At 44.2% G+C, this 22,224-nt stretch overlaps 1 non-coding gene across 1 annotated transcript; it reads left to right on the forward strand.

Moving 5' to 3' along the window:
• The first annotated feature begins 13,169 nt into the window (after positions 1-13,169).
• trnai-aau (transfer RNA isoleucine (anticodon AAU)) lies at positions 13,170-13,243 on the forward strand. The gene has a single exon. It is a non-coding gene; the product is annotated as a tRNA-Ile (tRNA).
• Positions 13,244-22,224: the final 8,981 nt, after the last annotated feature.

Here is a 22,224-nt window from a genome sequence, read left to right on the forward strand (position 1 = left end):
GCAGCAACTCCCTCCTTGCGGATGCAGGCAGGATGCCCAATGCAGTCACTTGCAATTTTGCCCGAACGAACACACAGAATGGCATAATTTGATTTATTTTTTCGATATTTGAGCTATTTTCTAGTATTTGCATTGAGCAGAAAGTGAGCGTTTCAGCAATCCGGTTCAGGGCGGATTAACAATCAGGATATCTGGGCAGGAGTAAAATTGTGGAGCAGCAAAGTGCTTCACTCCCCGTATTACAGCCGGAGCTGAGCTGGAATTGTTAATTGCTGTCTTTTCACTATAACAATGTAAAAGGGTGACTGAAGCACTTTGATGGCAATCAACTTCTATATTCATTGAAGCAGGTCATCTCCGCTGGCTCTTTGGTCTAGGAATGCGATCCTTAGTTAGGGATTTTTGTTGAATTGGTTTGCGAGAAGTGAAGGGTTCAACCCCCAGCCAAACATCATTGTTTGTGGCTTTTGGTCCAAGATGTGGGCCGCGTAAGGAAAACAATGAAGAGCTGTGCTCTAGAAGGTGGGATTTACTGAAATCGGGAGCAGGTTTGAGAATCCGGGTCGTTATTGCTTAGAATTTATCCACGCTGCACATGTGGGGAAAATAAACACAGGCCTTATAAATGTTTGCCTATGTAATCTGACTCTGAAATTATCCCAAAACAGCAATTCAGGTAACCCCATGATTGTGGCTTCAGGTTGCAGGCTGATGAATTCTGTTGTAATATTATCTGAAAGAACTGACAGAGCTGGTGACCCCGCAGCTTGGTTTTTATTTGACGGCATTTACACTGTATTCCAGGAGTTTCACTGAGGAGAAAATGGGCCTTTATGTGGTTTCGCAATCTCGTTCAGAGGGAATTAACAACCAACATGTCGCTGTAAGTAAGCATTTCCTTGCAGACATTAACGTGTTCCATCCCGCGCTCATATTCACATTTGAAAATGAACAGTGTAACCAGCTCCCTTTCCTCGATGTGCTATTTGAGAAATCCGCTAACTGAGTTCTCTGCTTCTGTCTACTTCAAGCCGAACATCACTGTTCAGATTAGCGTGGGTAGAAAATTGGCAGCTGGCAGAAAACAGAGAGTAGACATAAATGGGTCATTTTTTTTCTGTTTGGCAGGATGTGACGAATGGGGTCGCGCAGGGGTTTGTGCTGGGGTCTCAACTTTTTACACTTTATTTCAATGACTTAGATGAGGGTAGGCAAGGCATAGTAGTTAAAATTGCAGAAGAAACAAACATAGGTAGCGAAGTCTGTTGCGAAGAGGACATAAGAAGGCTGCAGACGGTACAGATAATTTGAATGAATGGACAAACATTTGGCAGATGGTGTATAATGTGCGAAAATATGAAGTTTTTCGGTTTGGCTTAAAGATTTAAAAAAAGTAGAGGATTATTTAACGGGGTAGGCCTGCAGAATTCCGAGGTGCTGAAGGATCTAGGTGTTCTAGTTCTCGATTCACAGAAAGTTAGTGCAGATACAGCAAGTAATTGAAAAGGCTCGTGGAATGCTACCCTTTGTTACGATACAAATTGAGCATAAAAGTAACAATGTTATGCTTCAGTTATAAATGGTATTGATGAGAGCATATCTCCAACACTTTGTGCAGTTTTGGTCTCATTTAAGGAAGCAGGTAAATGGGTTGGAGGTGGGACAGAGGAGGTTGACTGGATTAATAACTGCAATGAGCGGGCTGCCTTATGAGGAAATGTTGTACAGACTGGGCTTGTTTCCACTGGAGATAAGGAGATTGAGGGGTGACTTGGTTGAAGAATATAAGATCCTGGATGGTCTTGACAAGGCGGACGTGGAAATGATGTTACTCTTGTGGGTGAGTCCCGAACGAGGAGTCACTGTTTTAAAATTAGGGGTTGCCATTTTAGGACAGAGATTAGGAGAATTTGTTTTCTCTAAGACGGTTGTGTGACTTTGGAATTCCCTGTCTCAGAAAGTGGTAGAGGAGGAATCACTGAAACCGTTCAAGGCGAAGGTAGAAATTTTCATGTTAGGTAAGAGAATCAAAGGTTATCGGAGGTAGATGGGAATGAGAAAATCGAAACACACGCAGAGCAGCCATGATCTTATTGAATGACGGAGCAGGCTTGAGGGGCTGAATGGCCGACACCTGCTCCTATTTCGTAAGCTCACATGTTGATATGTTTGACCAATCAGAGGTGACTTGCCTTTTTTTTAAATTAAAATAAGAGCTTTGGTTTAACCGTTTCTTGGTGCATTGTCCATGGCAACGCCTTAGCCATTCAGATTCCACATACCAACCAATCAGCACCCTGTTTATCACGTAGTTTTCAATGTTGTTCCCTTTGAAATTTGGCGTTCGTGTGTCTGTGCTGATAAGTGCAGGATGAAAAACTTCGACAGCATGTCTCTTTTTTATAACAGAAACGCTCAAGTTCTGTGCCACCAAGTGGCTATTTACCTTAAAACTGGGTCCTGTAGTTACTGATCCTTCTGTGACTGGATTAAAAAAAAACGTTCTCCTTATTTAGTCTATCAAAATCATTCATCGTTTTGTGCAACTCATCACTGTTTTGTCGACATAGGCGACATCAGGAAAATGCAGGGGACACTTTAAGATTGAAGCAGAATATGTGTTTATCCACATTCAGGCTATTTCAACACCGTGCAATCGTAAACCCGACCAAAGAGCTTTACAGGAGAAGTAACAAGCAGCATTTGATACCGAGCCATGTATTAGGCCAGGTGGCCAAACACTTCATCAAAGAGGTAGATTTTAAAGAGATCGTTAAAGGAGAAAGGAGGGCTGGGAGGTTTAGGGAAAGAATTGAAGAGCTGATGGTTCCGACAGCTGAAGGCACGGCCTCCAATGGTGGAACAAGGAAATGCGCGAATCATCAAGGGACCAGAATTAGACTCAGAACGAGTAAGGGGATTGTCTGGAAACGGACGCGAAACTCCAGCCTGACAAGTGAGAAAATTACCCCCGGCCCTCCAATATTCTCACTGCCGCTCACCCCATGTGTCTAGTTGGAAAACATTCTGAAGCAGCATGTAATCTGACAGGGAACCCGGGATAAGGCTCCACTGTCTAACCGAAAACTGCAACAGGAGGTGCTCATTACAACTGTGGGAGCCGCGTGGTGATGGTGTTGGTCCTGACATCCAGTGGTGTAGGTTCACATCGGCCTCATCATGTTATTGTTTAAAGGTGTCTCCCAGAAACAGTCTGGAGAGATGACAGGGCAGTTCTGAGAGGCAGTGTCATGCTGCATGTCACTATTACCAACTGGCTGCTTATGGACAGGTTGGAGTCTGCCTGAGGGCTGAGCAAACCGACTGCGTTCGAGCAATTCTCAATGTGTATTGGAGGAGTTGCCCTGAGAATTTGATGATTCTGCTCAGTGGTTCGGAGGGAAAGCGAACAGGGACTTGAGTCACCATCGCCAACAGGCATTAACGAACCAGTTTCTCATTTAAACCACAGTCATAGAGTTATAGAGTTTTACAGCAGGGAAAGGGGCCCTTCGGCCCATCATGCCCATGTCGGTCATCAATCCCCTATCTACTCCAATCCCATTCTCCAGCACTTGCCCTTTCTCCGGTACATCGATGACTGCTTCGGTGCTGCTTCATGCTCTCGTCTGGATCTGGAAAAATTTATTAATTTTGCTTCCAATTTCCACCCCTCCATCATTTTCACGTGGTCCATCACTGACACTTCCCTTCCCTTGCCTGACCTCTCAGTTTCAATTTCTGGTGATAGACTGTCCACCTATATTCATTACAAGCCTACCGACTCCCACAGCTACCTCGAATACAACTCCTCACGCCCCGTTTCCTGTAAGGACTCCATCCCATTCTCTCTCAGTTCCTTCGCCTCCATCACATCTGTTCTGATGATGCCACTTTCCAAAACAGTTCCTCTGACATGTCTTCCTTCTTTCTTAACTGAGGTTTTCCACCCACGGTGGTTGACAGGGCCCTCAACCCTGTCCGACTCATCTCCCGCGCATCCGCCCTCGCACATTCCTCTCCCTACTAGAACCATGATAGGGTCCCCCTTGTCCTCACTTATCACCCCATCAGCCTGCGCATTCAAAGAATCATCCTCCGCCATTTCCACCAACTCCAGCATGATGCCACCACCAAACACATCTTCCCTTCAAACCCCCTGGTGGCTTTCCGCAGGAAACGTTCCCTTCGGGACACACTGGTCGACTCCTCCATCACCCTCTTCACCTCAACCCCCTCCCATGGCACCTTCCCGTGCAACCGCGGAAGGTGCAACACCTGCCCCTTTCCTTCCCCCCTCCTCACCATCCAAGGTCCCAAACACTTCTTTAAGGTGAAACAGCGCTTCACTTGCACTTCCCTCACTTTAGTCTACTGCATTCTCTGTTCTCAATGTGGCCTCCTGTACATTCGAAAGACCAAACGCTGACTGGGTGACCACTTTGCGGAACACCTTTGGTCTGTCTGCAAGCAGGACCCAGACCTCCCTGTCGCTTGCCACCCTGTTCTCATGCCCACATTTCCGTCTTTCGACTGCTGCAATGTTCCAGTGAAACTCAACGTAAACTGGAGGAACAGCACCTCATCTTCTGACTAGGCACTTTACAGCCTTCCGGGCTTAATATTGAGTTCAACAATTTCAGATCATGAACACTTTCCTCCATCCGCACCCCCTTTCCAATCTCCCTTTTTCCATCAATTTATAATTTAAAAAATACATATATCTTTCTTTTTCCACCTATTTTTAAATTTATTTCCATCTATTATTTTATCTCCATCTTTCAGCCCAGTTCGATACCTCCCCACCCCACCACCCCCACTAGGGCCATCTGCCACTAGCCTGCTTGCTGCCCTTAATGCCCCCATTAGCACATTCCTTAGATAATATTACCACCGTCAACACCCCTTTGTCCTTTTGTCTATGACACCTTTGGCAATCTCTTCTCTGCCTCCATCTATCACTGGCCCCCTATCCAGCTCCACCTGTCCCACTCCCCTCTAACAGCTTATCTTTCACCTCATTTCTCTATTTCCTTATTTCTGATGAAGAGTCATTCGAACGACAGCTGTATTCCTCTGCACTGATGCTGTCAGACATGCTGAGTTTTTCCAGGTATTTTTTGTTTTCATTCGGATTTCCAGCATCCACAGTATTTTGCTTTTGTCCTGTATGCTACGTCGTTTCAAGTGTTCATCTAGGTGCTTCCCAAATGTCGTGAGGGTTCCCGTCTCTACCACCATTTTAGGCAGTGAGCTCCAAATGCTCTCCACACTCTGGATGAAACAAAAATCCTCAAATCCCCTCTGTACCACTTTTCCCTTACCTTAAACCTATGCCCCCTGGTATTGACCTCTCAAAAAAGGAAAGAACTTCCTCCTAACTAGACTACCTATGTCCCTCATAACTTTGAGCACCCCAACAGGTCGCCCCCTCAGCCTCCTCTGCTCTCAGGAAAACAACCCTATCCGATCCAGTCTCTCTTCATAGCTGAAAGGCTCCAGCCTAGGCAACATAGGTGAGACTCCTCTGCACCCCTTCTAGTGCAATCACATCCTTCCTATATTATGGCGAGCATAACTGCACACAGTACTCCAGCTGTGGCTTAACTAACATTTTATACAGTTCCAACATAACCTCGCTGCTCGGATAGTCAAAGCCTCGACTAATGAATGCAAGCATCCCATCTGCCTTCTAAACCACCTCATCGACCTGTCCTACTGCCTTCAAAGATCATTGGAAATGCACAACAAGGTCCCTCTGATCCTTTGTGCTTCCTAAGGACCTGCCATTCATCGTGTGATCCCTTACCTTGTTAATGCTCAAAAAATACTTCACATCACACTTTTTAGGATTAAATTCCACTTACCATTGTTCTGCCCATCTGGCCAGTCTGCCTGTGTTATCCTGTGGTCTAAAGCTTCGCTCCGCACTGTTTACCACATCACCAATTTGCTTGTCATTTGTGAACTTACTGAGCATACCTCCTACATCCATGTCTAGATCATTAATGTACACTACAAATAGCAAGCGACCAGCACTGAGCACTGCAGTATGCCACTGGACACAGGCTTCCTGTCACAAAAACAACCTTTGACCATCACGCTCTGCCTCCTGCCACTAAGTCAATTTTGGATCTAATATGCCAAATTTCTCTGGTCCCATGTGCTCTTACCATCTTGACCAGTCTCGCATGTGAGACATTGTCAAACACCTTATGGAAGTCCATGTCGACTATGTCATTTGCATTACCCTCGCCTATACACCTTGTCACCTCCTCCAAAAAATCAATCAAATTTGTTAGGCATAATATCCCCCTGGCAAAGCCTTGCTGAATATCCTTCATTAATCCTTGCCCCTCCAAGTGGAGATTAACTCTTCGCTCAGATTTTTTCCAGAAGTTTCCCTACCGCTGATGTTAGACTCACTGGCCTATAGTCCCCTGGTTTATCCCTACCACTCTTCTTGAATAATGATGTTCTCCAGTCCTCTGGCACTGCTCCTGTGGCCAGAGAGGATTTGAAAATTAATATCAGCGCCCCAGAAATCTCCTCCCTTGCCTCCAACAGCAGCCTGGGATGCATCTCATCTGGGCCTGACGATTTATCCACTATTACGCCTGCTAAAACCGCTAATACCTCTTCCCTCTCAATGCTAATTTGTTTAAGTGTATCACAGTCCTCTTCCCTGATTTCTATGCCTACACCGTCCTTCTCTATAGTGAATACAGATGCAAAGTGTTCAAATAAAACCTCACCGACGTCTTCTGGTTCCTCACACAGGCTGTCACATTGGTACCTATTGGCCCTATCTTTCCCTAGTTATCGCCTTGCCCCTAATATCCTTATAAGCGCCTTCGAATTTTCGTTTATTTTACCTGCCAGCGTATTTTCATGCCCGCTCTTCGCTCCCCTAATTTCTTTTTAAAGTAATTCCCTGCACTTTCTATACTCCCCGGAGGCTTCCGCTATTTTGAGCCCTCGGTGTCTACCCTAAGCTTCCACTTATTCTCCTTTTACAATCCAGTAATTTTCTTGACACCCAGGGTTCTCCGGACTTGATGGTCCCACCCTTCACCTTTACGGGAACATGTTGGGCTACACTCTTATCATTTCATTTTTGAATGCCTCCCACTGCGATGATGTAGATTATCCTACAAGGAGCTGCTCACACATCAATTAAAAACTAACTTCGAGGGGACTCGCACTCACAACTTTTGAATGTCCTTTTTGTCCTTGTTTTAAGCAATAAACACACGATCCATTGCACTGCAGAGTCTCACATGTGGCAGCATTTCTCTTTGCCTCATGAGGATTTCTGACAATGTAGGACGAGCTGAGAGCTGCAAATTTCAGCATTTCTGAAATTAGAATATTAACAACGTTTCAAAACGACTTCATTGCTGGTCAAACGTATTGGAACGTCATGTGTTCGTCAAAAGCGCAGTTCCATCGCTCTCCCTCTGTTCATCTGTCTGTTTCTGTGACTATCCCTCCCTTAAATCTCGCTCTCTCCTTCCCTCTCGATCAGAAAAGGTAACAGAAGGCTGAATGGATTCCGATCCCTCTTTCCCGTTATTCTTAAGGAAAATCAGCCATCGACAGAAAACACTTTCCATATTTCGCCAAGCAAATGTAATTTCCTTTTCAGAGAGTGCAGACGGAAATTTGAAGATAGGATGTTGTGCTTCTGGGAAAAAAATGGTTTAAAATTTGATGAACTCCCTGGATCTGGCGGCCCACAACCTCGGCTTTTTAAAGAATAGGTTGCAGGGATATTGTAAGAATCGCCGCTGATTTTCCAGATTTCCCAGATTCTAGCATGGAACTATGAACTCAACCTCCATCTCCTTCCTGTCAGCCCTGTGTCGGGTCCATACCTGCTATTTCTGCCCTTTTTCTTGAGCTGTACAGATTCCTCAGAAACTCTTCACTCACTCTAAGTTAGACTTCCGATCTCCGCCTGGATCGCTGTGTTACGCACAAGTTAAGTATTGTTCAATTTATAAACGAGTAAATTTCACCCTAATTATAACGCAGCAGCTTTAAAATGTTGTAAAGCTGAAAAAATCAGGAATAAAGGCTGGAAAATCCGATCGTGTCAGTGATAATTTGTGAGGTGTGAGCCTGTCGAGAGTGCCCGAGACTGGAATGATGGGATCAATAGGGAGAAATTCTCAAGAGAGCGTTCGAGCTCAGAGTGGCGGGATCTATGGAGAGAGGTCCTGAAGCGACTGTCTAAACCCAGGGTTTGGGTATTTTGAAGGTACAGGAGGGGGCCATTCTGTCCCTTCAGGCTGTTTCCACACTCATTTACACAATGGTTGGTCTGTATCTTAGCTCCATCCAGATGCCGTGATTTCCAATCCTGTTAGGCGGTTGCCTAGCAATAATCTATCACTCGCAGTTATTGAATTATTAATTAAGGCAGCATTTACTGCTTACGAGGGAAGATTGCTTCACATCTCAATCTTTGCGCGAAGAAATAATTATTAACGCCTTCCCTGAATGGCCTGTCTCTGTCTGAAATTTATGTCCTTTAGTCCTGGACTCCACCATTTCGCCAGTGTTTTTTTAATGTCCTCCTGAAATCTGTTGCTATCGTTCACATTGTTTAGTTCACATCTGAGTTTAGTGTGATTTTGGACTTTGTAATTGTACGCAATAAACACAAGTGTAGGCTATTAAAGTTTATCCAGAAGAGAAGTGGCTCTAACACTGACTCCTGGGGACATTACTGTCCGCTCCGCTGAAGGCTGGAAAACAACTGTTCATTGACAATTTTGTATCCACGCTCTCTGCCAGAAACAGCACGGTGAGATGACTGAGCAGTTTTGGAAAGATCGTGTTGTGCTGCGTGCCACTGTTCCCGCTGTCTGCATATGTCAACTTTGGAAACTGTTTGAAGAATGAACAGGCTGATTCTGGCCTGGCCTGGTGTTTTCTAGTTTCATGAAAAGTTGCCATGAGAAGGTGAGTTTCTTCTGGCCAGTGGTTGAGATAGAAAGTGGGGGCGGACAAGAGCCGGTGTATAACTGGAGATGTCGGTGAAACAGCTCCCCTTCACTGAAAGCCTTGAATGAAAGAGTGAGAAAAACAGAAAATGTCAAAAATTCTGCCGGTCTGGCGGCACCTGTGGAGAATGAAACAGAGTTAACGCTTCGTGTCCACTATTGCAAAGTGCCAAAGGGCAGTGATATCGGAATCGAAACATTAACCCTATTCTCCCTCCACAGACGCTGCGAGACCTGCTGACTTTTTCCAGCACTTACTGTTTGTCTTTCTGATTGCCAGCATCCGCAGTGTTTTATTTCTACTCACACGAATGATGGACTCATTGTTTTGCTTGTAACCTGATCGAAAGTCTGACTCCAGTGGGACTCTAGACCACAACCTTTGAAAACCTTAATTATCACTGCCAAGAAGTTCAACCCGCTTTCCATTGCGCCGCAGAACCCCTTCGGTTTGCGCGTGTTCCTTTCGGATTTCCAACAATGTATAATTGTTCCAAAGTTCAGCAATTTCCAACATTAGACCATTGATTAGACTTGAAAAGTGTTTCCTTCATTGTAACGCGTATTGAGACCCCTTGTGGTTGTGACAACAGCTTTAAAAAGGTAAGTCTTCAATTCAAATGCCTCCTTGATATCAAGGGCAGTCGCTGTTACCTCACCCGTTGAGCTCAGTTCTTGTGTCCATGTTTGGGCCAAGGCTGCAGTGCAGTCAGGAGCTGAATGGCCCTGGTGTATCTCAAACCAAGCATCAATGAACAGGTTATTGCTGAGTAACTGTTGCTTGATGGCGCTGTCAAAGTCCCCAACCATCACATTTTTTTTGATCAGGAGTAGACTAATTGGCCGAGTTGGATTTATTCTGCTTTTTTTGTGGACAGGGCACACCTGCTGGCCTCGCCAGCGACGCCGACATCTCGTGCAAAAAAAAATGTTCCAGTTCTTGTGTACAAATCTGGTTAAACGACAATGGGATTAATGTCATCAAGTCTCGACTGCATCTGTTAATCGCTGTGAGTAAATTTGATTATGGGATTCATGTCGCATCCATAAAACTCTGCTTCTGTACCTCAATGAGCTTTGTTCTGTATCTGTCGGTCACAGGCAGTGTTTGTGAGTATAGGTTTCATTCTGTATCCCCAACTCTGGGACCGTTTCTGAGAGTAGAATTCCTTCTTTATGGGTCAATGTCTTGTACTGTAAGTGAGGGTGGGATTAATTTTGTATCAGTCAGTGGGAGTCATTCTGTATCTATCGGCCATCATTACTGTTAGGGAAATTGGGATTAATTCGTTGGCTAAATGTCTCTGGTATTTTCTTAATCACAGTGTAAGAAACATATCTTCTCATTTCTGTTGGGCTGTTTCTTTATTTCCTGTTGGGCTGTGGATTAGAATTACAATGGCTGCATGTTGAAAGACATGCTCATTGGAACATAATGAGAGATATATACAATGCTGCAATCCTGGAACAGAGTGTGTCATGAAAGACAGGATGGTGCTAGGAAGAATTTCTGGACCAAGGGAGCTGTCATTTTCATTGGCTCACGACCAGGTGACCAAGGTTTTGTGTGAAGAGCGGTACAGCAGAAAGCTCTTGGCCTGCAAAGAGAAAACATCTAAAATCTCTTTCCTCATAACTCTATAACCAGCTCTCTCTCCGAGGAAACCCGTGTGAAAAGGGAAAGGGGAAACGATTGTTAGAGAAATTGAAAGGCAAGTTATCATCCAATGAACTAAATTCTGAAAGTGCTGGAAGGCCACCTCGGGTCATCATCAAGATCTGAAAGGAATTTGGAAGACATCAATCAAAGTCAACCCTTCCAACCCTGTACTCCAGATTGGTGCTAATGAACTGTTTTACCACACCATTATAATGCCTGTTTTGTGTGCCTTATGTGTGTGTGTGTATATATAGGGGTTTAAGAAGGGGTGGAGTTTAAGTTATGGTGTAAGAAGTTAGCAGGCATTTTTTTTTCTTTTGCCATTTGTTAAAGGCAATTAGATCAAAAACAATTATTTACGCATTAAGTTTACAAACCTGGTGCTCATATCCTGTAACCCAAATTAAACAGTTAGGTAGAATTGGGGCAATATGGTGGTTTGATCAAACTTTTTCACATTTATCGTGGCTCGGGGAGCAGTGGGGTTTGATATTGCAGCGAACTATCCCCAGTGAGTCGTGACATTCGGCAGAGCCTCGGTATCCAGGTTGATTCCGCCGTTTGATGGGAATGTCAGGGTGGGTGATGTGCTGGGCCAGGAGTGTATCAATTATGGTCGAATACAATTCTGCTGCTGCTGATGGCTCTCAGAGCATGAGCCTGGGATCGCTGGATTACTCTTCCAGTGACAGGATCAGATTTCTGCATCTGTCATTCCCTGACACAATATATCTTCGTCATATTCAGTATGTATCTTGCATTTTCTGATACTTTATGAGGTTTGGGTCATTAGTTGAGTCTGTCAGTGGAGCCGTACGTGTGCAATTGATTTGCCTGACAGTCAGCTTCCGGTGCTGTAAATGACCGGATTTATTCTGCATTTGTCAGTCTTGGGTATTGTAAGCAACTTTCTGAATCTCCTCATCCTGAATCTCACAATGGCGCTGTGTGTGTCTGTGTGTGTGTGTTTGTTGGCGGGTGGCGGGTAGGGGCTGGGGTGTGTGTGGTTGTACGTGTGTGTGTCTGTGTGATTAACTCATTATCACTCAGTGCTACTGAAAGTGAGTGTGGCTTAATTCTCCCCTCGTCTTTGCCAGTTCCGAAGAAATGCTTAGACTGCGTGAGGCGGAATTGCGTGGCGGGGGGTGGGGTAGGGAGAGGTGCGACGGGGAGGGAGGGATTGAAATCCATGGCGCAGGATGATGAATGTGAAAACAGCCGACTTTAAAACATGTGTGTAGGAAAGTGAAGAGAGAACATGTATCTGAGGAGATCATAGAAAAGTTATGGCTGGAGAGACAAGTTTTGGGTTATCAGTGAAAAAAAAAACTCCTGTAATGAAGGCACAAAATCAGAAACAGGAAATGCGGGGAATATTCAGCAGGTCCGAAAGCAGCTGTGGAGAGGTATTCCTGTCGCCAGGATGTAACTTTCCAACTGGACACTTCACGTCGCTCAGATCTTACACTCTCATCACCTTCGTGTGAGGAACAGGTCGGGCGGGAATTGGGTCTTTGTTGATTTGAGCAAACAGAGCAATGCAGCAATGAGAAGCTCCTCACCCCCCGGCGGCTTGGGGAAGGATGGGACTCAGATACAGGAACCTGACAGGTGCTGAAAACAGGAAAATCACATCGAGTTTCAAATGCAATGAAGATGAAAATAGAATTCAAAACATTTGTGCAAAGTTCAATGGGTTAGTGTCCCAGTACATCACAGCTGCGATTTCTGATGGCCGAGTGGTCTGAAGTGCTGTGTTTATATTGCCCTATTCTTCTGGAAGCGTGGGTGACGAATCCCCCTCCTGACATTAACTTTCCTTCCACAGCTCATTCCAAACCCGCGACCACTGCCGGCAAGAAGGACAAGGGCAGCAGACGCATGGGAACACCATCACCTGCAAACACACGACATTAAACTGAAAAATAGGACAAGTGTATCACTGCTTCACTTGGAAGCGGTGTTTGGGTTTTGAGGAGATAAAAAGCTGCCGTTGTATCCCCTGCATTAGCACAGAAAGGTGCGGTTAAAAGGGGAGGGGATATTGGCGGTAGAGCAGCGGCCGCGGAGGGAATTGTCCCTTCAGTATGGTGAGCTCCCCATTCAGTGGAGACACACACCGCCCTGACTTAGAAAAATATCGCCACCCCTTCCCTGTCGCTGGGTCAAAATCCTGTTCCGCCCTTCAGCTGGATCCTGGATCATCTGTATCTGAGCTCCAGCTTCCTGGCAGGATTTCACAGACAATCATACCAGTGCTGATTCAAAAAAAAAACCTCGATCCATCTCATTTTTAAAATTGCCATTTGACTCTAAGTTTCGTTCGCTTTTTGGGAGGAAAGTTCTAATTTTTCACCACCCTTTGTGTGAAGTGTCTCTTTACCACATCATGAAAGGCGCTACACTCATTTTATACTTTACCCCAGTTTTCTGGACCGAAGTCGTGCCAGATCTGCGACATATAACTAACTGTCATTGAGACATCTAAACCGGCCTTGGGCGCTGTGCCTGAGTTGGTTAAAGCGCCTGTTTAATAAACAGGAGACCCTGGGTTCAAGTCCTAGCGGAGCCTCGCTTCAATTTACAAGTTTTGAGCTGATTTGAGCAAATACTTCGTAACAGTGCAAAACATTTCTTGGTTCTGATGAGTATTTCCAAATTGCTAGCTCAAATTGCCCTCCCTTGTACAGCAGGTTTCCTTCTAACATTTCAACACAACTGAAGAAGAGATTTGTGGAAAGTGGCCACTCACACTGAGAAACTCTCCCTCGTGTGACTCCACCGGAAGAGATGGGCGCTATTCTATTTAATAGTTGAAGTTCAGAACACTGACATCCAGATTTTGGAAGAACAAGACAACAGAGCAAGGTAAAACTCACTGGGTCAGCGATAGGATTCAAACTTCATCACCGGAAATAAGAGGAAGAGAAGTGAACAATAGTTTACTGTGTGAACGCTGTAACAAGCAGTTGGCAAATTCTGCTTTCCGAGACCTCACTGAAGATGTGCAATGAACCTATTTTCCACTCCGTTTAAAATGCTGAACATTCTGAGTCTACATGTAGGTGGACATTCGGTTTAAATTTATTTGTGAAAAAGTGTCAATTGTTTACATGTTGTTAACGTGGCAGCACGTGAACATTTCAAAGAGTTCTCCTCACAACCTGCTCAACACGTTTCACCGAAAGAGATTATCATTTATCTTAAATATCCTTTCACAAAGAGGGATATTAGGTATCACTCCACGGACATTCCAATGGATTTGGAACGGATTCATTACAAATAATCAGGACTTTCTAAGCACCTCAATCAGCCACAATTTCTTCCAAAGAAACCGCTCTCGACATTCATCTCACTGAAGCAGAGTGTGACCGTGTTGTATCTGTCAGTGTGGAGGTGACCAGTTTGGGGTCGCTATCGGCCTGTTCCACCCTAGATTGGGGCAGGATGTAAGGGGGAGGGTTTCCCCGAAGTTCGGAAAACATCGTCATTCGGAAAAATGAGACAGATTGAAAGGAACCAATGAATAAACCCCAGGACCCAGATTGGAAAATCTGTAGATTCCCTTTGGGAAAGTGAATCGGAGCAGAATGAAGGGTGAACATTCCCACTGCCCAGAAGCGGTGAAGACACAGCTCAGTCAGCCCGGCCCCCTCCATTCTCACGCTGGAACATTCCTCACATGGAAATTATTTAAACCAGTGAAATAAATCCTTACAGCCGATAATTTATACAACTGATTGAAGGAATGTCGAGCGTGGTTACCGAGTGACGGTGAAAGGTTTAACATTTGTTCCATTCAACCAAACTGCGATAAAATGTGAACATTTCTTCTCATTGTTAAAAATAATTTGAAGGGTCTGGGTAAAAATGTTCAGTGTTTGTGAGAGTGGGGTCTGGGTGAGCAGCTGGTGAGTGCGACAGGGCCAGTGCTGGATGCAGGAAGCTCCCGTCAGTGTGGGTGGGTCTGATGGGGCTGAGTGATTGACAACTGGCGGTTGTTGGTGTTTCCATAAATCATGGAAATTCCCTCCAACAGCTTATTTTCTTCATTTGATTGTAAACAACTTGAGCAAAAGTGAATCAGTGCAGGAGCATTTTTGGTCTGTATGAAAGCGGGGGTGGGGTACGTGGGGGGAGGAGGGGGGAGGGGGAGGGGGGGGGGTGGAGTGGGGAATGATTTCAGTTGCCATTGTCCAATGGTGAATAGTTTCGACGACAAATCCACTGGGTTTTTCCACTTTGACTTGAGTCCTGCTCCCTGAGGATCTGTTCAGTATTTTTAATTTTGTTTTATGTTGAATCCTCTATTTCCACGGGATGCTGGCACTGAAATGGCTCATACTTCGCGCTGTTGTTGTCTATGAAGCAGGTATTTTCTGCGCGGTGGGCGGAGGCGCTGCTGCCTCACAGCTTCAGCGATCCGGGTTCGGTCGGGTGTCTGTCCGAGTGGAGTTTGCACTTTCTCCCCGTGTCCGCGTAGATTTTCTCCGGTTAGGTAGATTGGCTACGGTAAATTGCCCCTCAGTGTGTGTCTGTGTGTGTGAGTTTGTGCCTGTGATAGACTAGAGTCCACGTCCTGGGTGAACTCCGCCAACGCCTATTGCCTGTCCGGATGGTCTCGGACTCCCCGCGTTCCTGAATTGGATGAAGCGGCTCTGGAAAGGTGAGTGACTGCACGGTCTAATGGAGACATACGGTCTAATGGAGACATGTTCAGAGGGCTGTGCCAGAGGGTTTCTTTCAGGTTTTAGGCCTCTTTTGGTCCCTTCGCAACCACCGGATGTCTGCAGAGGAACTCGGAATGCCGAGCCCCTCTTCTCAGGGTGGACTTAATCAGGGGAGAAAATGTTGGTTGAGGAGATAATGAAAGGTCTCGGGGTTTGGTCCGAGATTCCCGGAGCTGGGGGGAATAGCATAACTCGGTGGAACAATGTGAGATTAGCGGGATACGAGCTTGGGACATTATCCAGTCTATGCTGGGGGACTGCTGGGAAGGAAGTTGTTTTGTCTGCTTATCCAAGCGGAATGTTGGGGGTAGAGCGGCTTTCAGATCCCGAGGGGAGGGTGAAAGCCTTTCACTGAATTTCAAGGTTGTAAATCAGATCCTGGAAGTATTGCTGCTGTGATCCCGGGAGGTGGGGTCTCATTTTTAGAGGAAAAAACTTAAATCAAAACTGAGATGTAGGGCGTTGGAATCTGCTCTGCACTGATTAAATTCTATTCATCTTTGTTTTCCGGAATAAACAAGAGTTGTGAAGCAAAAAGCTTACATCAAGGACCGGTCACTGAAGTAAAAAAGAATTGGAGACGCGGGACGTTAGAACCTGCTCAGCACCGATTCACATTAACTCAATATTGTGTCCTGGGATAAATAAGTGGTTTGTTGCTGTCCATTACAAAAACAAATAGAATTCTGAAGGTTCTGGCCAGGAACTTCACAATTTCCACTATTACATCTCTCAGCATCGTCAGCTGCATCCCATGAAGTCCTTGCGACTTACCAACATAAAGTTCAGCCAGTCCGTCCAGTACCTCTTTTTAAACAAGAGTTAAATATAAAAGAAGGCAGTTGTAAAGTGTGGATGGAGAAAATGAGCACTTCTGTTAAAGAGGATTTAAAGGAGAAGAGGGAAACCTTTGTGATAAAGAAGTAGGATTAGCAGAAATAAAAATAACAATAAGTGGAATGAAGGAAGCGGGGTTTTCATGGCTGATTGCCGAATTTCTCAAAGATTCTTTTAATAGAGATTGAAAATCCATTTTTCGACGCCTTTAAGGAAATTAACATTGATGGAAGCCTATCCTCATCTATAATGCATCATATCTTATTTAACAAGTATCATGTGGGTAGATGGGATTTAAAGAATTGGAGGCATATCCCATTATAATGATGATTATAAGATCCTGGTGAGGGCTAGGGAAAAGTTTTGGGAAGAACAGCAAGACCTTGGAGAGCGTACAGTGGAGATTTACTGGAATGGTGTGAGCAGTGAGGGATCCCGTATGTGGATGGACTGGGGAAAATAACTGCCAGTGTTCTTCTTATCACAGGGAACGTTAAGGGGAGATTTAATATAGGTATTTAAAATCATCCCAACTATTTTCTTTCTCGTACAATTCGGTTTAGCAATTAACAGAATGTTTGACAACCAATGAAGAGTACATACACTCTGTAAGATTTTGCTATTGTCATAATTTAATTTGTGAGGAAATGTCTCACATTGGTCCATTCCATACAGTCCCTGACCTGATGTGATAGAAATTCCTTTCACTTACAGAAGCTGCATTTCCAACATTGTGCACCAGTCTGCTCATTCAGAACCTTCCTGCCAACTTTTCATGGATGGAAAAAGGGTGTGAGACTGTGTTCTAAAACTCAGACAGGTGACCAGGTGACTGAGAGTTTAAGGTGCTGGATTGCTAATCTATTGTGTTCTGCATACATAGGTTCCAATCCAATCCTTGCTGCTAGTTTGTGGATATTATTAATTAATTGTTGCTTCCTGTTTTGTTACATTTTGAATAAAATAGAACTGAAATCCGTTGCTTGTCAATATCTCACTGGAGATCACGGATTTGTTCAGACTTCATCAAAACTGAGACTGACAATTACAGTTCTTCACCCAAATTATACTGGAATGATTATCAGACAGGATTCATGAAAGGAGGCAACGGAAAAAGTTAATGACGATGGAGCAGAAACATAACATTATCCTTGGGGAACACATTTAAGTTGAAATTTGCTTGATGAGTTCAGTGAGTGAGCAAGTTTGATCAAATGAACTTTAAAGTGATGGGCTGTCTAATTAATCCTATGAAGGATAGAGCGGACTGTTTGTTTTTGTGGTGAGATGTGGGAAAAGGTGGAGGAGCATGAAGCTATATACAGACATCATTAAAAGCTAGTGGACAGGAAGGTAAAAATACTGTAATAATGCTAGTAGAATACAAAGGATTGGAGCTCATGCTGCAGCTTTATAAAACTCTGTTTAGATCCCATTTAGATCACTGTGTTCAGTTCCGGACAACACACTTCAGGAAAGAGAGATTGGCCTCCGAGTGGGAGCAGCAGAATTTCACAAGAGTGATACCAGCCTCAAATGATGATGGATTTCAAAGACTAGTCTCGTAGAGCCTTGAATATCGAAGATTAAGGGGCGACCTAACTGAGATATATATGATGATTAAATGATTTGACAGGGTAGATCGGGAGGAACTATTACCTCTGGCGGGGGAAGACCAGGAGAAGGGGACATAACCTTCAAATTAAAACGAAGCCTTTCGGGGGTAATTTCACGAAGCACTCCTTCACACAAAGGGTGGTGGAAATAATGAATTATCTCCCTCAATCAAGCGTTAAAGCTGGGAGTCAATCAAAAATTTCCAAACTGAAACTGATGGCTTTTGTTTGGTAAGAACTTTAAGAATTACAAAACAAAGAGGGATAGACGGAGCTAAAATACAGACCAGTCATGTGTTCATTAAATGGCAGAACAGGCATGAGGGAAGAATACTTTACTTCTGTAAAAGCTGAGTGCTCCGTGCACCATCAGCTCATCAAGTAGATGTATTGTCTGGATAAAGCGTTCTGTTTAGAACAGGATTTACTGAACTGAGGCACGTTATTGCAGAACAAATAAGTCACTTCTAGATTTTCCTTTGAAAACATAGAAACTAGGAGCAAACTTCCAGTTTGTTGATATATTGAATTGAAATAAACTGGAATTACAGTGCAAATGAATTCATATTCAAAATCAAATCTTACTTTCAGGTAAATTACGTGGAACAATTAAATTACAAACAAGAACTCAAGTGACCTGTGAGCTCAAACACAGAGAGAGTAAATTTCAGAGTGAAGACTTAAAAATTTCAATTTTTTGCAAGTGAGGGTTAAGTGCAGAGGAGGAAGGAGCTGCTGTGTAATTTTAACCGAGATACTGCAGCAAAAGTACAAGAGGGAAGGAGTGGAACTCTCTAAATAACGAGAACTTTAATTAAATAGACAACTCATTTCAGTGAAATGTTGGGACAGCTGAGAGCTGTTGCCTACACATCCTGTGCTCTGTGGGAACTCCAAATAAGACTGATGATAACAGTCAGATTCATAATACATTAGCGAACCAAGCAGACCACAGAAAGTGCAGAGGACAGATGGTAAAAAGGAAATTAGATCAGAAGAGAGAGTGTATGAGAAAAGATTTGCAGGTAACAACCGAAAACACAGAATATTTTTTACCAGCATAAGGGCAGTCACTGAAAGGGGGGCTGATTTGGAGATCCTGTGCGGGGAGAGGGCATGGCTGACGCACTAAATGAGAACATACAAACAAACCAATTAGCAGCAGGAGTAGGCCACTCAGCCCCTCGAGCCTGCTCCGCCATTCAGCAAGACCCTGCCTGATCTGACTGTAACCTCAACCTCACATTCCTGCCTCCCCCCAATAACCTTTCACCCCTCCTTGTTAATCAAGAATCTATCTAACTCTGTCTTAAAAATATTCAAAGTCTCTGCTTCCACCAGCTTTTGAGGAAGAAAGCTCCAAAGACGCTCGACCCTCGGCTAGAAAAGAAATTCTTAACTCTGTCTGAAATGAGAGTCCCCTTATTTCTAAACAGTGACCCCTAGTTCCAGATTTTGCTACAAGAGGAAACGTGCTCGCCACCTCCACCCTGTCAAGACCCTCAGGATCTTAAAGGTTTGAATCTAGTTGCCTCTTACTCTCCTGAACTCCAGGCGATACAAGCCTAACCTTTTCAACCTCACCTCATAAGACAACCGGCCCATCCCTGGTATTCGCCTCGTAAACTTTGCACTAAACCTGTCATCACAAAATAAGCGGATGCTGCTAATGTCATTCGTGGGGAAATTGGATAGGATGAAAATAGATGAAGTGGAAGCTATCACAAGACTGGCACCGCTCACAGTAGAAAAGCTGCTCAATCCGCATCGGATACACCTTGGATTACTGAGGGAATGAAGGGTGGAAATAGCGGGGATTCGAGCCACAATTTTTCAATCCTCCTTGGATATGGGAGTGAAGCCAGACGACTGCAGGTTGTTCATGTTACATCCGTGTTTAAAATGGAGAGGGATAAACCCAGTAACTACAGAGCAGTTAGTCTCATGCCGGTGGTGGGGAAACGTTTAAAGACAATAATCCAGAACAAAATTCATTGTCGCTCGGTAGAACATGAGATGATAAATGATAACCAGCACAGATTGGTTAACAGAAAACCAGCACTGAAATACTTAATAAAGCTCTTTGATGACGTGTCAGAGAACATTGACCAGGGGAGCGAGGATGATGATGTGTGTCTGGACTTCCAAAGGGATTTGAAAAAGTCCCACATAATGAACTTGGCAAAATTCCAGCAGCTGGGATTAAAGGGGCAGCGACAGCATGGATACAAAATTGAATAAGGGACAGAAAGGGTAAAGTAGTGGCGAGCTCTGAAGAAGAGTCATACGGACTCAAACGTTAACTCTGTTTCTCTCTGCACAGATGCTGCCAGGGCTGCTGAGTTTTTACAGCATTTTCTGTTTTATTGTAAATTTTAATAACTTCCAGCCTATATTCAAGTTTGCTGATAACAATAGGTTGGTGACATGGTTAGTAGCGTCTGTGGGAGCAGCAATTTTCAAAGGGTCATTGACAGATTCAGTGAGAGAATAAAGCTGTGGCCGGCGGTGGTCAACACTGGGAAGAGTGAGGTCATCCACCTTGAACTAAAGAAAGATCCGAGAATTTCCTAAACAGTCAGAAACTTGGGACTATGCCGGAGGAGCTGAGAGTGAAAGCTGAGTGAGACCGGAGGGTGGAGAAAGAACAGCGGCAGAGCTGCCCGAGAGCAGCCGCGAAGGAGAGAGAAGGAGAGAAGAGTGAGAGTGGTGGGGGATAAAGAGCTGAGAGGAAGGGGCTGGAGCAAACCGGACATGTTCAAGATATTCAATGCTTGATATCACAGGAAAGGAGGTAACTGGTTAGTTTGTGCCGATTTCTCTGTTTTTCTCTTTCTAAACTTGGACATTGATTGAAACTAGGAGATGAGAATTTTTTAAAAAAGTCAATCAGGGTAAGTATAACAGTAAGTGCCAGTGTGATAACTGGACTCAATGATAATCATGGGGAAAACTCTCTGCTGCTTGGAGTCATACCTACCACAGAGGAAGATGGTTGTGGTTGCTGGAGGTCAATCATCTCAGCTCCAGGACATCATTGCAGGAGTTCCTCAGGGTAGTGTCCTCGGCCCAACAATCTTCAGCTGCTTCATCAATGACCATCCTTCCAAAATAAGGTCAGAAACCCGATGACTGCACAAAGTTCAGCACCATTCACGTCTCTTTGGATACTGAAGCAGTCCATCACCAAGTTCCAGGAAGGTTTGGATGAGGGAAATTAATGTACTATCGTCAAGTGTGAAGGCAAATGGTGAGTGTAATTCAAAGATTCTAAGAAGGGGATATAGATAGGGAAATCATGTTAGATTATTGTTTTAGAGCTCCTCCAGAATGTAAGCAGCAGGGATGATAAAGGGGAGCCAGTTGCATTCCAAAAGACATTCTATAAGGTGCCACATAAAATGTCACGACACAAGATAAGAGTACATGTTGTTATGGTTCATATATTACCATGGATTGAGAACTGGCTAACTAACAGGAAACAGAGGGTCAGGATAAATGGGTCATTTTGAGGTTGGCAAACTATAACTAGTAGACAGATACAGAGTTCAGTGTTGGGGCCTCTACTATTTATGATCGATGTTAATGATTTGAATGATGGGATCCACTGTATTGTAGCAAAAGTTGTTGACGACGCAATTATAGGAATCAAATCATGTTGTAAGGTGGATACAGAGAGTCTGCATAGATATGTAGATGTTCAAGTGAGTGGGGATAAAATGGCAGATGTAGTACAATGTAGTAAAATGACAGGTTGCCCACTTCTGCAAGAAGCATAGGAGAGAGGAATATTACTTACATGGAGAGAGACTGCAGAATCCTGTGGTACAGAGGGATCCTTGTACAAGAATTACAAAAAATGTTTAGATGACATTGCAGAATGCTGCAGTACAGATGGATATGGGTGCCACTGTATAAGAATCATTGAAAAAAAGTTAGCATGCAGGTGCATCAAATACTTAGGGGGGCATGCGGAATGTTGGTCTTAATTGCAAGGGGACTGGAATAGAAAAGCGGAGAACCCTTGCTGCAACTGTACAGGGCATTGGCGAGACGAAACCTAGAATAATGGGTGCTGATTTGGTCTGATTACTGAAGGATGGACATTACTTGCATTGAAGACAGTTCCCAAGAAAGGTGACTGGGATATTCCCTCGACTGAGGGGGTTTTCTAATGAGGAAGGGTTGATCAGGTTGGATCTAGACTCATTGGAGTTTCGAATGACGTAACTATATGATAGTGAATGAGCATCTGGCAATGAGTGACCAAAATATGTGAGAGACAGACATTCAGTTCGAGCAGAAAGGTCACATACATGCTGGTTATCACCTCAAGTAGGGCCAATAAGGACGGAATGAGTGGTAAACTG

Source organism: Cetorhinus maximus, chromosome 31 (genome assembly GCF_964194155.1).
Source record: "Cetorhinus maximus chromosome 31, sCetMax3.hap1.1, whole genome shotgun sequence".
Lineage (NCBI taxonomy): Eukaryota > Metazoa > Chordata > Chondrichthyes > Lamniformes > Cetorhinidae > Cetorhinus > Cetorhinus maximus.